This window comes from Mustela putorius, unplaced genomic scaffold, assembly GCF_011764305.1.
Source record: "Mustela putorius furo isolate JIRA1106 unplaced genomic scaffold, ASM1176430v1.1 tig00003869_pilon_pilon_pilon, whole genome shotgun sequence".
In the NCBI taxonomy this organism is placed as follows: Eukaryota; Metazoa; Chordata; class Mammalia; order Carnivora; family Mustelidae; genus Mustela; species Mustela putorius.
The window spans coordinates 31,618,503-31,631,421 of NW_025422021.1; the positions used below are offsets into that span (position 1 = coordinate 31,618,503).

At 50.5% G+C, this 12,919-nt stretch overlaps 1 non-coding gene across 1 annotated transcript; it reads right to left on the reverse strand.

Annotated features, from left to right (window-relative positions):
- Nucleotides 1-2,136: 2,136 nt before the first annotated feature.
- Nucleotides 2,137-2,243, reverse strand: LOC123388032. Its single transcript, XR_006602566.1, has one exon. It is a non-coding gene; the product is annotated as a U6 spliceosomal RNA (small nuclear RNA).
- Between the last annotated feature and the right edge of the window lie 10,676 nt (nucleotides 2,244-12,919).

Consider the following 12,919-nt stretch of genomic DNA (forward strand, 5'->3'; position numbering starts at 1 on the left):
ATTGAGCACAGGCTTCACAGAAGGATATGGGAACCATGCTGAGGGGTGAGGGAGGAGGGAGAGGCGGAGTGTGGGTGAGAATCACTGAGCCCCGCAGGACACAGGACAGGAGACGGGCTGTCAGTGGTGTCCTATAGAAGCCCATTCCCCTGGAATGTCTCTCCCCCTGAGTGGTAGGAGGAGGACTGGGCTTCAGAGACAGATGCTGGTGGGGGAACGGTGCTGGGGGGAATGCTGGGCCAGGTCATGAGGGGAAGGTTTGGGCCTCCCCCTGCACGAGAGCCCGCCATTTGGGGACATGGGATCTGGGGACACTACAGAAAGGTGGAGACCAAACATGTGACCTCAGAGTCAAGAGAGGCTGGGGACATGGGCATGCTGAACACTGCTGGTGGAAGCAGAGTGGCATGGCTTTCTGGAAGAAACAGACACCAGGCCACAAGCAAATGTATGGTCCTGTTCAATGCAGCATTGTTGTAAATAGGGGGAAAGTGGACGTGTCCAGTAGGCGTTTAATACTGCCCACTCTCAATATGAAAAAACCAGTAGAGAAAACCTGTAAGGACACAGCAGACGTGAACATCGCTAGCAGACAACTGGACCCAACATTCGGGGAACATGCCACCCAGAACAGCAGAATAGGCACTTCTTCAAGGGTACTTTTGAACCTAGACAGGCCATATTATGGACCGTAAAATGAGACTCAATAAACTTAAAAAGATTCGGGGAATCCAGAGCACATTCCCTAGCAAAAATGGATTTCTTGACATAGAAATCAAGAGCAGAAGGACATGGGGAAAACTCATGCATATTTGGGAAGTAAGTGCCACACTTTCTCAATGACCCACGTTTCAGAGGGGCAGGAAGACAAGAAGACAAGAAATACAACGACCCAGGCCACAGGAAGACAAGAAAATAACTGAACTAAATGAAAATGGAAACAGAGCCCGTGAAGACTGCTAGGACCACCAGAGCCACGCTTCCCAGCGCCCACGCCTGTGTCAGAGAAAACCGATGGCCGCACACCAATGACCTTGGCTTCCACCTGGGACAACGCGAGCAAGAAGAGTGAACGAATTCAGTGTGAATGGAGAACGGGATGAGCCGAGATGGGAGTGAAAGCCAGAAGCATGGAAAACAGAAAAAAGCAGAGACAGCCTGTGAAACCAAAAGCTAGTTCTTACTAAAAGTGACACGTCTCTGGTCAGACAGGTCAGGAAAGGAGAGACGAGACACACAAGACCAGTATCAGGAATGAGGAGGTGACAGGACAGACTCTGCAGATAAAAAAGGATTTTAAGGGAATATTATGAACAACTTTATGCTAGTAAATCTGACACTTCAGATGAATAATTTTTTTTTGAAATGACCAAAGCTCACTCAAACAGAAATGTGTACCTTAATAACCATATATCCATCTAACAAATTGAATTTGTGGTTGAAAGCCTTTCCACCGACAAAACTCCAGGCCCAAATGGCTTCACTGATGTGAAAGGAAGAAATAATATTCCCTACACAAACTCCTCCAGAAACTTGGAGAGGAAACACTTCCCTGCTTGTCGGTGAAGCCATTATCTTGCCTCCAACAGGAAAGACATTACAAGAAGACTACAGACCAGTACCTCCCATGAATGAAGCCATCACTACCCTACACTGAATTTCAGCCAATTTATAAAATGTGTGTGTGTGTGTGTGTGTGTGTGTGTGTGTGTGTGTCTGTGTAGGTATTAGCCATGGCTCAGTGTGGCTGACCCCAGGCATCTGTGAAAAACCCACTGCTAACATTTCTTGATAGTGAAAACCAGAAATCTTGGCCTGTAGGATCAGAAACAAGGCAAGGACACCTACTCTTACCCCTTCTAGTCAACATGCTACTGGAAGGTCTGGTCAGTAAAATAAATCACAGAAGAGAAAGTAAAGGGATCTAGACTGGAAAGGGAGTTAAACTGTCTTTAGATAGCCTGATCACCTCTGTAGAAAAACCCAACAAGAGTCCACAAAAATCTCACTAGAGCTAATACCAGAGTCTGGCAAAGTTGCAGGGTACAAGATCAATGTGTCAAAACAAATGCTATCTTTCTATCCTGGAAACACACAATTGCAAGTTGAAATTTAAAGAACACTTTTTTTTTTTTTTTAAATATGGAACGCTTCACGAATTTGCGTGTCATCCTTGCGCAGGGGCCATGCTAATCTTCTCTGTATCGTTCCAATTTTAGTATATGTGCTGCCGAAGCGAGCACTAAAGAACACTTTTTATAGTAGTATCAAACATATGAAATATTTAGGACAGATTTGACCATGTGCAAAACCCACAAAACATCACCAAGAAAAAGTAAGAAACTAAAAATTGGATTGATGTTCCAAGTTCATGGCCCGAATCAGTGTGGTGAAGGTCTCAACATCCCTCATTTTAATGTATGTTGTAAATGTAATCGCAATCAGAAATCCCAGAGTATCTTTTGCAGCAAACAGGACACGTTGATTCTGAAAATCCTTTTGGAAATGTAAGGGAAGTAGAAGAGCCAAAACAACTTTAAAAAGAAGAGGCACCTGGGTGACTCAGTAGGTTGAGCACGTGACTCTTGATCTGGGCTCAGTCATGGGATCAAGCCCCAGGAGGTGTTCCTTACTCAGTGAGGAGTCTGCTTGAGATTCTCTCTCTCGCTCTGCCCCTTTTCCCACCTGCTCACTCATGTTCTCTCTCTCTCTCTCAAATAAATAAAATCTTAAGGAATTGCTTAACCAAAAAAAAAAAAAAAAAAAGAGAGAGAGAGAGAAAGAGAGAGTCAGAGGATTAACACTATGTGGTTTCAAGACTTACTATAAAGCTACAGTAACCAAGACAGTACATGATCAGTGGGGAGATCGAGCTAGATCATCGAAACAGAACAGAATCCAGAGAGACCCCCACACACAGGAAGCCAACTTTCTACAAAATGCAAAGGTAATTCATTGGTGAAAGCAAAGTTTTCAAAAATGATCCTGGAACAACTGGATATCCATTTGGGGAAAAAACCCAAACCATTCTATACTAGGCTGGGAGGGTTGGGAGGGAAGGGATACAGAGTCATGAGGGGCACAAGGAAGGTTTCTGGTGATGGATATGTTCATATTTGATTATGGTGATGATGTTATCAATTACACATGTGTCAAAAGTTACCAAGCTATACTCTCTAAATATGTGCAGCTTATCATAGGTAAAGGTAAAAAATTGCCTATAAGACCCTATGTGCTCTATCCTCCATTCACCCTATGACCTTAATTCTGAAAACTCTGTCCCTTGCTAAGTCCACCTCAAGCACGGAGGACTCTTTACTGCTTATTGGCCAAGCCCTCACTGCCCCTCACCTTTGCAAATGCTGTTCCCATGCCCAGAATGCTTTTCCCCAGGGTCTGTCTGGCTTTCTCACTCACCAGCACAGGCTCCTTAGGTCTCAACTCACATGTTAACAATTCAGAGGCTTTCCTTAACCACCAACTTAAAATCAAAGCTTTCCACCCCTCCCCCAGCATACGTACACACACACACACACACACACACACACACACACTCACATGACTCCTGGCCCACTTTGCTCCTTCATTCCTGCCCATGGCACCTTCTAGGGTTATATTCATCATCTGTGGCCATCCTCCCACACACTCTTACATGTCACCTCCACAAGGGCAAGTGCTGTTGTCCCGCTTGTTCCCTGCTGCATTCCCAAATCCTGGACTCACCACTTTTTAGACATTCGATACACATGCTGTAAATGTTCCTCAGTCAAGATCTCTAATGATATATCCTTACATAGCATATATTGTGCTACTATTGCTCTGTTAGAAAAGGATGAGTTATATTTAATGTACCTTGCCCTCCCTGCAGCATGTATGAGGCTCAGGGATCCCTCCTGCTGCAGCAAGCCAGATGGTGCTGTCTCAGAGTACTCAGGACATCCTGCCAACACATCGGGATTGTCTCTACCTTGAGCTGTGCCCTAAGCTCAAGGTGTGGGGCCTCTTCCGGAAGGAGACCCTGCCCTTCATCCCATTCTCCCTCTGCCCTCCTGAGGAACTGATAGCTCAGAAATGGTGGAGGTGGGTGGCAAGTGGGAAGGGGATGATTTATCAATATTGCTGGCTCCACTGATTAAAAAAAAACAGGCAGAGAAGTTTAACGAATCAGAAAATTCTTCTGGCTTACTTTTGATTCATTTTGATTCAAACCATGTGCTCTCTCTCTCTGAACCTTAGGAAAAGCAAATAAAATCTGAAGAAGAAATTCCACAGGCAGGTAAAAAATCCACTTCCCTAATTTTAACTTGAACTTCGAGTTCAGTTAAGGCCAAAATAGAACCCAAACATGTATGTCTCTGCATAAGGAAAGATGTTCAAGATGGTAGTTAAGTAAGTTAAACAAGTTACAGAATGAATGAATGAATGAATGAAGAGACGATTTCTGGTACATAGACAAAAGAACATATTAAATTATAAATTATACATAGACAAAAGAACATATTAAAAATTGTTCATTATAGTTAACCTTACAAATAAAGTTGCCAGTTACTTTACCAATTATTCGAGAATAGCACAGAATTGCAACTCAGGTAAAGAAACCTACAGAAAAACCATAGGACAGAGCCCAGGAGGTTCACTTATAGTGGAAAAGAGGGTTGGGGCTGTTTGTCAACAGTCAACTGGGAACTGGAAGTATGGTGGCTTCTCAGTGGCTGAGCCTGATTGCCATGCATTGGCTGGACTGTCACTACTTCTCATTGGTTGAGCTGTGACAGTCTCTCATTGGCTGGGCTGTTGTCAGGGCAGAAGAAAACTCTGCTTTCTCCTGCTGGGATAATTAAGTAGTATCTCTGTGCAAGGTGGTCTGTCCCTGTGGGGTCTGCCCTTGTCACCCAGTGAGCATCCTGCTGGCCACTGTAGGCTGTTCTCAGTGAGGTTTCCCTTCATTAACTTCCACACAGTTAACTAGACGAGGGTGGGACTGCAGAGGACTTGTACTGTTTTATGTTGTAGACTTCTGTAAAGTCTGAATGTTTTTTGTCAAGGACATATTTATCATCACTGACTAATAACTGTATTTTGGGGGTGAGTGGGACACAAATGAAATGAAGGAAGGAAATAATTGCAGTTATTCCAGACCTTCTAAATATTCCAATTAGGTAACTATAAGAATAAATGAAGAACTAGAAGAGTCTGGGTTTTGTTTCTAAATCCTCTTTGTGATTTGAAGAATGCTTGGAACATAAGTATTGAAATCATCTCAATTTCCTCTAAAGCTCCCTTTTGGTATGCTCTCTCATCTTCTTGGTAAGTGTTAGTTTGCATTTGCCAGCCAGTGGACACACATGTGTGTTGAGGATAAGCTTGGGACCAGGAAAAACATTTCTTCCCTTTCCATTGGGAGTCCAGGAGAAAAGAATAACAGTGACAGGGACTCATCCAAGGGCAGCTCTCTGCTGCTGGAATGCTTTGTTTCATGGCAGTTGGGGAGCAGAGAGCAGAGGGCAGTAGACCACGGTGAGATGGGGAATTCCTGGAAGCCCTAAGCACTTCCATGGTGGGGATGATTGACATCTGACCATGGAAGCCTCACTTGTGTAAACATCCCAGAAGGGCTAGCCCGTTCCCCTGCCAGAGTCAGATTAGCTCATTTCCCTAAGGCTTGGGTGACCTTTTGTCACCAAGTCGTTTGAAGTGTGGGTACCGCTCCACATGACTCCTGTAAGAATGTGGCCAGTTCTGGACAATGGTGGGATGACCTGGGCCACGTTGGGCCAGCAGGACTCCATGGGCATGAGTGGGGGTGCGGACAGATATGAACTCACACTTTTGAGATTCTGTAACTTTAGGAACATCGTGTTTCTGGCCCAATCCCATCGTCTGCCTATCTTTATATACGTGCTCAAAAAGAAAAAAGTTCAAAAACAATGATTGGCTCCTGCTGTTTTTAAAATGAAGTCAAAATTCTTCAACCCAGCACAGTCAAGTTTTTAGCCTTACCATTGCCCAGCAATATTCTGGCCCTCTCTGTGTCCTCCTGGCTGGTGTCAGAGCCCACCTGTCCCTTCCTGGCTGGAAATACCCCTTTACTCAAACTGCCTCTCTTACCGTGTGTCTCACACCTCAAGTGACCCCAAGTGAGTGACACTGTTGCATTGATCCCCACTCCTTGAGTGTGGCTGACAATGTGACTTGCTTCTACCAGTACGGGATGGCAAATATGGCTGGACGGTCACTTCTGTGACCGTGTGCTGGAAAACTCAGGTCCTGGCAGACTGGAGGGAGACATTCTCTTCCCGGCCTTGGAGAGGCGGCACCGTGAATTCTCCGGCCACAGGAAAAGAATCCTGCCAACAACCTGTATGAGTTGGAAAAACGGCCTTCCCTTCTGCGGGTAGGAACATAGCCCAGCTGACACCGGGGTCACAATCTGGTGAAACCCTGAACAGACAGCCCCGCTGAGCTGTGCCTGCACTGTGACCTACAGAAACAGGAAGATACCAAACCGGGCGGTTTTGAGCTGCTGTGTTTGTGGGAATTTGCTGGGTAGCTAGAAACTGACACCAGCCACTGTCCACTCATCAGGCTGTTCGTGTTCAACCACCCAGAGGAGCGGGTGCTCTCTCACCAATATTGCCAGCACTTGGCATCCCGGGAACCCCCGCGATGCCATGAGCAATGCCAGATGACGTAAAGCAGTCTCTCTTATGGGAGGACTTATCTAAGGAAGGCTGTAATAGCTATTATTTAAGATGCAAAAAGAATGCCTAGGATCCAACATGGTGAGTGCTCACAAAATAGAAGAATGGCCTTGCTTCTCCTTTAATGGAAGCTTTCCATCAGAAAGGGCCTTGAGGAGTACCTGGGGGGCTCAGTCAGTTAAGCAGCTGCCTTAGGCTCAGATCATGATCTCAGGGTCCTGGGATCAAGTCCTGCATCGGGCTCCCTGCTCAGTGGGGAGCCTGCTTCTCCCTTTCCCTCTGCTGCTCTCCCTGCTTGTGCTCTCTCTCTTTGACAAATAAACAAAATTTTTAAAAAAGAAAAGAGGCCTTGAATCTGAGTCAATGGCAATTGGACCCCTGCATGCCCGCCCAGGGCTCCATCAAGTCAACGCGGAGGGAAGGATTTGTGGAGGACACCTGTAGTGTCCTGTCTTGCTGGATAAAAAAGGGCCTCTGACCTCATGCGCTATAACTGAGAGCACTGTTTTCTTCTAATAATCCAAAGGAGGACAAATATTCGATCTGACATGGCATAATTAAAGGAACCACCACCAGACACCCAAGAGGCAACCAAAATGTAATATGATCAGAGTTCAGTCTTTAATCTTTCAGCCAAAACTCAGTGAATGAAAATACGTGAGAAACCGATTTGCCTTTTTCATGACTAAGCTCATTATATAAACAAACTTCCACATCGGCCCTGAAAACTAAATTCTCACTTCACTCGATAATGTTGACGGAATAAAGCAGCAAATTAAATCTCAACATAACAGTCAACCCTATAATCACATTTTTAACTTGCCACTTGAGACTGAAGGAAACTCAGTATTTGGTCTCTTCAGAAATTTTCTGTCAAAGTCCCCACATTTGTGCTCAAAGCCGAGAAGCCACCAGCCGAGCATGTACCCCGGACCCCATCAGAGGCGCTGCCCTAGGAGCGAAAGGAAGGGTCATGTGTCAGCCGCTGCCGGCTAGGACAGTCAGGTGTTTCGGTTTTGAGGCTCAGAGTCATGAACTGAGAAAAGTAAGAAATTATTCATTTTGGTGGAACTGGTTTTAAAAGCACCAACTCAAGAGGTTCTTGGGTGTCTCTGCCTTTTCAGCCCAGATCATGATCTCAGGATCATGGGATTGAGCCCCGCTTCGGGCTCCATGCTCAGCGTGGAGCCTGCTTGAGATTCTCTTCCTCTCCCTCTAGTGCTCCTCTCCCTCTTTCCCAAATAAATCAATAAATTTTAAAATAATTTTTTTAAAAAAGCACCTGCTCCAGGCACCACAGTTCTCCCTTTTGGCTCCCCGCAGTTGCAGCCGTCTGAAGTGACAGACGCCCGTGAAGCACCCCCAAGGCCATTAACAGGGATCCATCCCTTCCACAGATCCCCTGCCTCATGGATTTATGGGCATCTTCTGCCCACGGCGCTAGGGCAAGGAGACCAATGTCACCAAGATGACATTTGTCGACACTCAGGGCAGCTTGGAGATGGCTCTGTTCTCTGGGTTCTGCCTGTTAGTTGACCAGAGCCATAGGGGATGAGCTTCTGAACTAGAGCTCAGTGCAGAGACCATGCAGAAGGCCCCAGAATGGTGGAGCAGGAAGGGGTCAGCCCAGGGCTGCCTCTGGCCACACAGTTAGGGCACAGCCCTCAGGAACCCAGCCCCTGATTTAGGGTTCAGGTCCGGGTTCACTTTTTCTGTAGCTATGGAGAAAACACTGTGTTTCCCCCACCAGCCCTGGGCGCCTTTCACCCTGGCTCTGTGTGTCAGCACGTTTGCACACACCATCTCACGTCCCCCTTCCCTGTGCCTGCTGGGTGCCCTTGCATGGGGCCCTGCAGGAGCCGTGAGCTTGGAGGAAGGGGTTGGGTGAGGGGCGAGCCCCACATCCTCCCACATGTCACACTCAGCTGTCACATCTCCCGAGTCTTCTTCCACCTGGAGGAGTTCCTCCTCTGTCCTTGGCTTTGAAGACCCACTGTCCAGGCCCCGAGGCCAGTCACTTCAGAGCCCACCCTCCATGAGGGCTCACCTGATGTCCCCTCCAGGGTGCTGGATCCAGGCCCCACGAGGGGCAGATGGCTCCCAGGAGGGATCTGGCCTTCCTGCTGGAGCGCACATGTGGTTTTGCTCATTGTGGATGGTTTTCACGTGGATTGCTTGATTGAGTTGCTGTCACCAGGCTTCCAAGATGTAAAGATACTGTGTTACTATGTTACCATGTAACTGTTGAAATGTTTCGTGTAATTAGTACTTATTTTATGGAAGATTTTTCAAAACAGCGTGCATGTCCCCCTTCTCGTCAGGCCTGCCATGAACTCACTTATCTATGTTGGTGTAGACTTGGTGTTTCCTGCCTCACTCAAGAAGCCCTGACCCAGCGTGGCTCATTTTAATGTTAAGTGGCTGCAGATCTGGGGAGGGGGAAGCTAGGGGGGCTTCATGGAGGAGAAAGCTGAGTGGACTGTCAGAGGAGGCGCGGTCTTCCTGTCAGTGGAGGCGTGGAGGAGTGCGGTGTGGTCACGGATCCCAGGGAGTGGCATGGTGCCAAGGAAGACCACGGCCACCCTGGGGTCTGCAGGGGTCCCAAGTGGCTAGAATTTAGGAGGCACGTGGGGGAGGTAGGAGAGGCAGGGGAAGAGCTGCAGGATGAGAATGTCTGGACATGATGAGCTCCTGAGAGTCAGGGAGGCAGGGAGCATCCCAGGAGAATGTGGATGCAGGAACCTCATCACCAGCGCTCCCAGAGAGGAAGAGGCAGTGGAGTCTGGCAGCAGGGTGGAGCAGGGCGCCCTGGGCCAGGTTCCTCCACACGTCCTTGTGGGGGTTGCTCTGTTACTACAGAAAATGCCTGAGTCCAGAGCCCAAAATGCCTGAGCTCCGAGCCCCAGCAGGCACCTTGAGAATGCGGCCCATGTCAGGGAAGAATGTAGGCAGAAAAGTGCTCCAGAGAGAGCTACCTGCGGTGCACACATAGGAAGTCTCCAAGTGTGTGCTCAGGGAAGGGACTCAGCCCCTCGGTCAGTGGTGTCTGGGATCAGGACTGACTTACGGAGAAGCCCCCGGGGTCCCCACCATTAGCATCTGGCAGGAGCGAGGCCATCGCTCACACCCAGCCTGGCCCTGCCCTGGCCCCCAGCCCAGAGCCCCCATCACAGCTGCTCCTAATGTGGACCCCGATGCTAAAACAACACTCACCCCTTCCCACCCGAGCCCAGCTATCCTGCAGCCCGCACTGTCTCCCGGTGGTCTGTGCATTGAACCCACATCAACTCCCACCCCCTCCTTCATTCCAGGCCCCTTCCAGAGCGGAGCCCTCCACACAGGGAAGCCTGGCGAGCGCTCTGCCCAGCCCACCGCTGCTCACCTCTGAAAACTGCTCCCAGAGCTGTGGGGCTCCCCCTAGCATGCCCCTCAGGGTAGCCTCACCTCTCCTCCCCCTAGCTCTCTTGGGATCTTCCCCCAGCTGGCCCTGCTCTTCTCATCTTCCCCCCCTTCCCTACAGGCTAGCATGGCCCCACCCCCACACACCGGACTGCCCTGAGCTGACCCAGCACCTCCCCAGCCCAGGCAGCAGCCCTCCTCCCTGTGCCCCTGCCACCAAGGGTCAGGAGGACCTCAGCGCCTCCACTGTGCCCCATGGAGGCCAGCTGGGCCGTCCCATGATCACCTGCCTGGAGCAGATCTCAGGAGCAGGGGGCCTGCCTCTGTCTGCCTGCCTGCCTGCAGGGAGGGCACGAGACCCAGGCTGGGACCCCTGCAGGGGTGGGAACTTGGAAGAGCAGGCACCCTGAGCCACCCAGGGACAGCATCAACCCCAGGGAGGAACCTGCTTGGGAGACCTTTCTGTGGAAGAGCTACTGAGGATGCCTACGGCTCGTGAGCACCCGTGGGGCGGGAGGGGTGGGAAGGCAGCAGCCCGGCAGAGGGCTGACTCCCCAGCAGCGGCGGGTGCTCCCCTGTCGTCCTCTGGCAGGAAGAGCCAGCACCAGCTCTGGTGCCTCAGGCATCCTCCTCTCCAGATGGGTCCCGGATGTCCCTGAGACTGGGCTGTGCTGAGGCCATGGAATCCCAGCTATCAGGAGACCTCTTGCTGCCTCTGCATCTGAATTGGGCCTGGGCAGCAGCCGCCATGTAGCCAGGACGGGCCGTCGGTGGGCAGACCCTCTGCCCTTGACCCCCAGAACCCGAGACTGTGGGCTTACTTGCAAAGGCGACTTTGCAGATGGGATTAAGTTTCTGTGCATGAGAATGGAGGTTATCACAGGTCATCTGGGAGGGTTGAAGGTCCTCACAAGGGTTTTGAACGTGGAAGGGGGCAGGCAGGCATAAGAGCCCACTGACTCAGCCACTCGTGTCGGCAGCCTGGCAGACACACCACAAAAAACGTTTATGGGTCCCCCCGGCATCCTCTGATGGTCAGGCTGGCCAGAAAGCTAAGAGGAGCCCTGGCCCACAGCAGAGGATGGCTTGCATCTGCAGTGAGAAGGGCATCTGCCACCTCAGATGACTCTCCAGAGTCTCTCTGGCTTTCTGCCTGTCAAACCTTGCCTCTCTGCCTCTTCTCTCTCCCGCTTTTGGTACCAGGCACTGGGAGACACCATCCTGTGACATAGCCGACTGCCCCTTTCGGTCACTGTCCCAGCTGAGCCAGCACATTGGTGGGAAGACTATCCCTTCCAGCTCGTCCCCATGCTAGGACAACAACGATGGCAGTTTATCTCTGTGTGGACGTGATCGCAGACCCTCACTGACCACCCCCCACACGGTCCCCAAGTGCCCACGGCCTGCCCACCGCACAGCCACAGGCAGCAGAGCCAAGGCAATGGGCTTAACTTGTTGGTGGTGAAATATCACGGTTTATTTTGTTTTGTGCAAAATTCAACAGAACCGCGTGACTATATGAGCACAGCCCCAAAGCCCCCAGAATTCTGAAGAGGTCGAGGGGTCGGCCTTTCAGGGAAGCTGTTGGGGAGCCAATCATACAAATCGAAGCCGTGGGCGCACAGTGTGGCTGACGACATGTCTGGCCTCCCCGCATAGAGCACTGGGTCCTGGACACAGCCTGGCTGTTCATCAACATGACTGTAGGACACATGGCTTTGGGGGTCCCACAGAGGACAAGTCTCACTGCCCATGAGTTTTCCCCCGGGGACGTGGGACAATATCTGGGACATTTTGGGTTGCTCAGGGGATGGAGGCCAGAGTGGGTCCCCACCCCTGGCGGTGCACAGGACGGCCCCACCTGGAGAGTGAGTGCACCCCACGTCCACAGCACCCAGACTGGGGAGCTCCATGCCCCAGGATGCTTAGCTGCTGGGGAGAAAGCGTGACTCTAACATGCAGAGACCCACAGATGCCTGGATGCCACTGTGTGTGAACCTGTGTGGTCGGAGTCTGTCTCTGTAACACAGCAGACATCAACAGCGCCCAGCTGCAGGGCAGGGACTTGGCGAGGGTCGGCTAACACCAGGCCATTAACACGCAGCATTCGCTTGGGGAAAGGAAATGGAGGGTAGGGGGTGGGGTGTCGTCTTTGTTCCTTTTTCTCACTTTAAAAATATTTCTTTATTCGCAACGTGTACCCATTATTCGGCTTGCTTGTGCAGTGAGAGGCGGACATCCGCCTGGAGGCAAAGCAGGAGGGGAGGCCCTGTTTTCAAGGTCACGGCCATCCAAGGAGACAGGTTTAGCGTGTGTTTCAAAGGCATCTCCAGCCCTTTAATTCTGAGATGCTTGTTCTTGCTCTTGCCCGGCAGGAGCCCCCCAGCTCCCCACATCCCAGCCTCACAATACCTGCTTCTGGGATGAGTCAACGAATCTAGGACAACGAGCTAGAAGTGAAACAGGGACCTGCTCTTTTATCAACCTATTTCCACCAACATCAGGGACCAGAGAACCAAAAAGACAGAGGGAGGAGGCCAGGTGGGCGGCCCGCCAGGGGGAGCAGGATGGCCGCTGCCCAGCTCCCAGCAGAGCCCCTCAAAGGCGAGAGAGCCTGAGGAGCCCCCGATGGCGGCGGGATGGGGCCACGCTGCCCAGACGCCTCAGCCAGGCTGAGAAACACGCTGAGCCCCGGTTCCCATAAATCCGGCTTTTATGTGGCAATGAATAGGGGTAAACAATGGATCTATTTCAGGCCGCAGGGAAACCAGCTCAGCCTGGGTCCCTCTCCTGCAATTAGGAGCCTCAACATGGCGGGT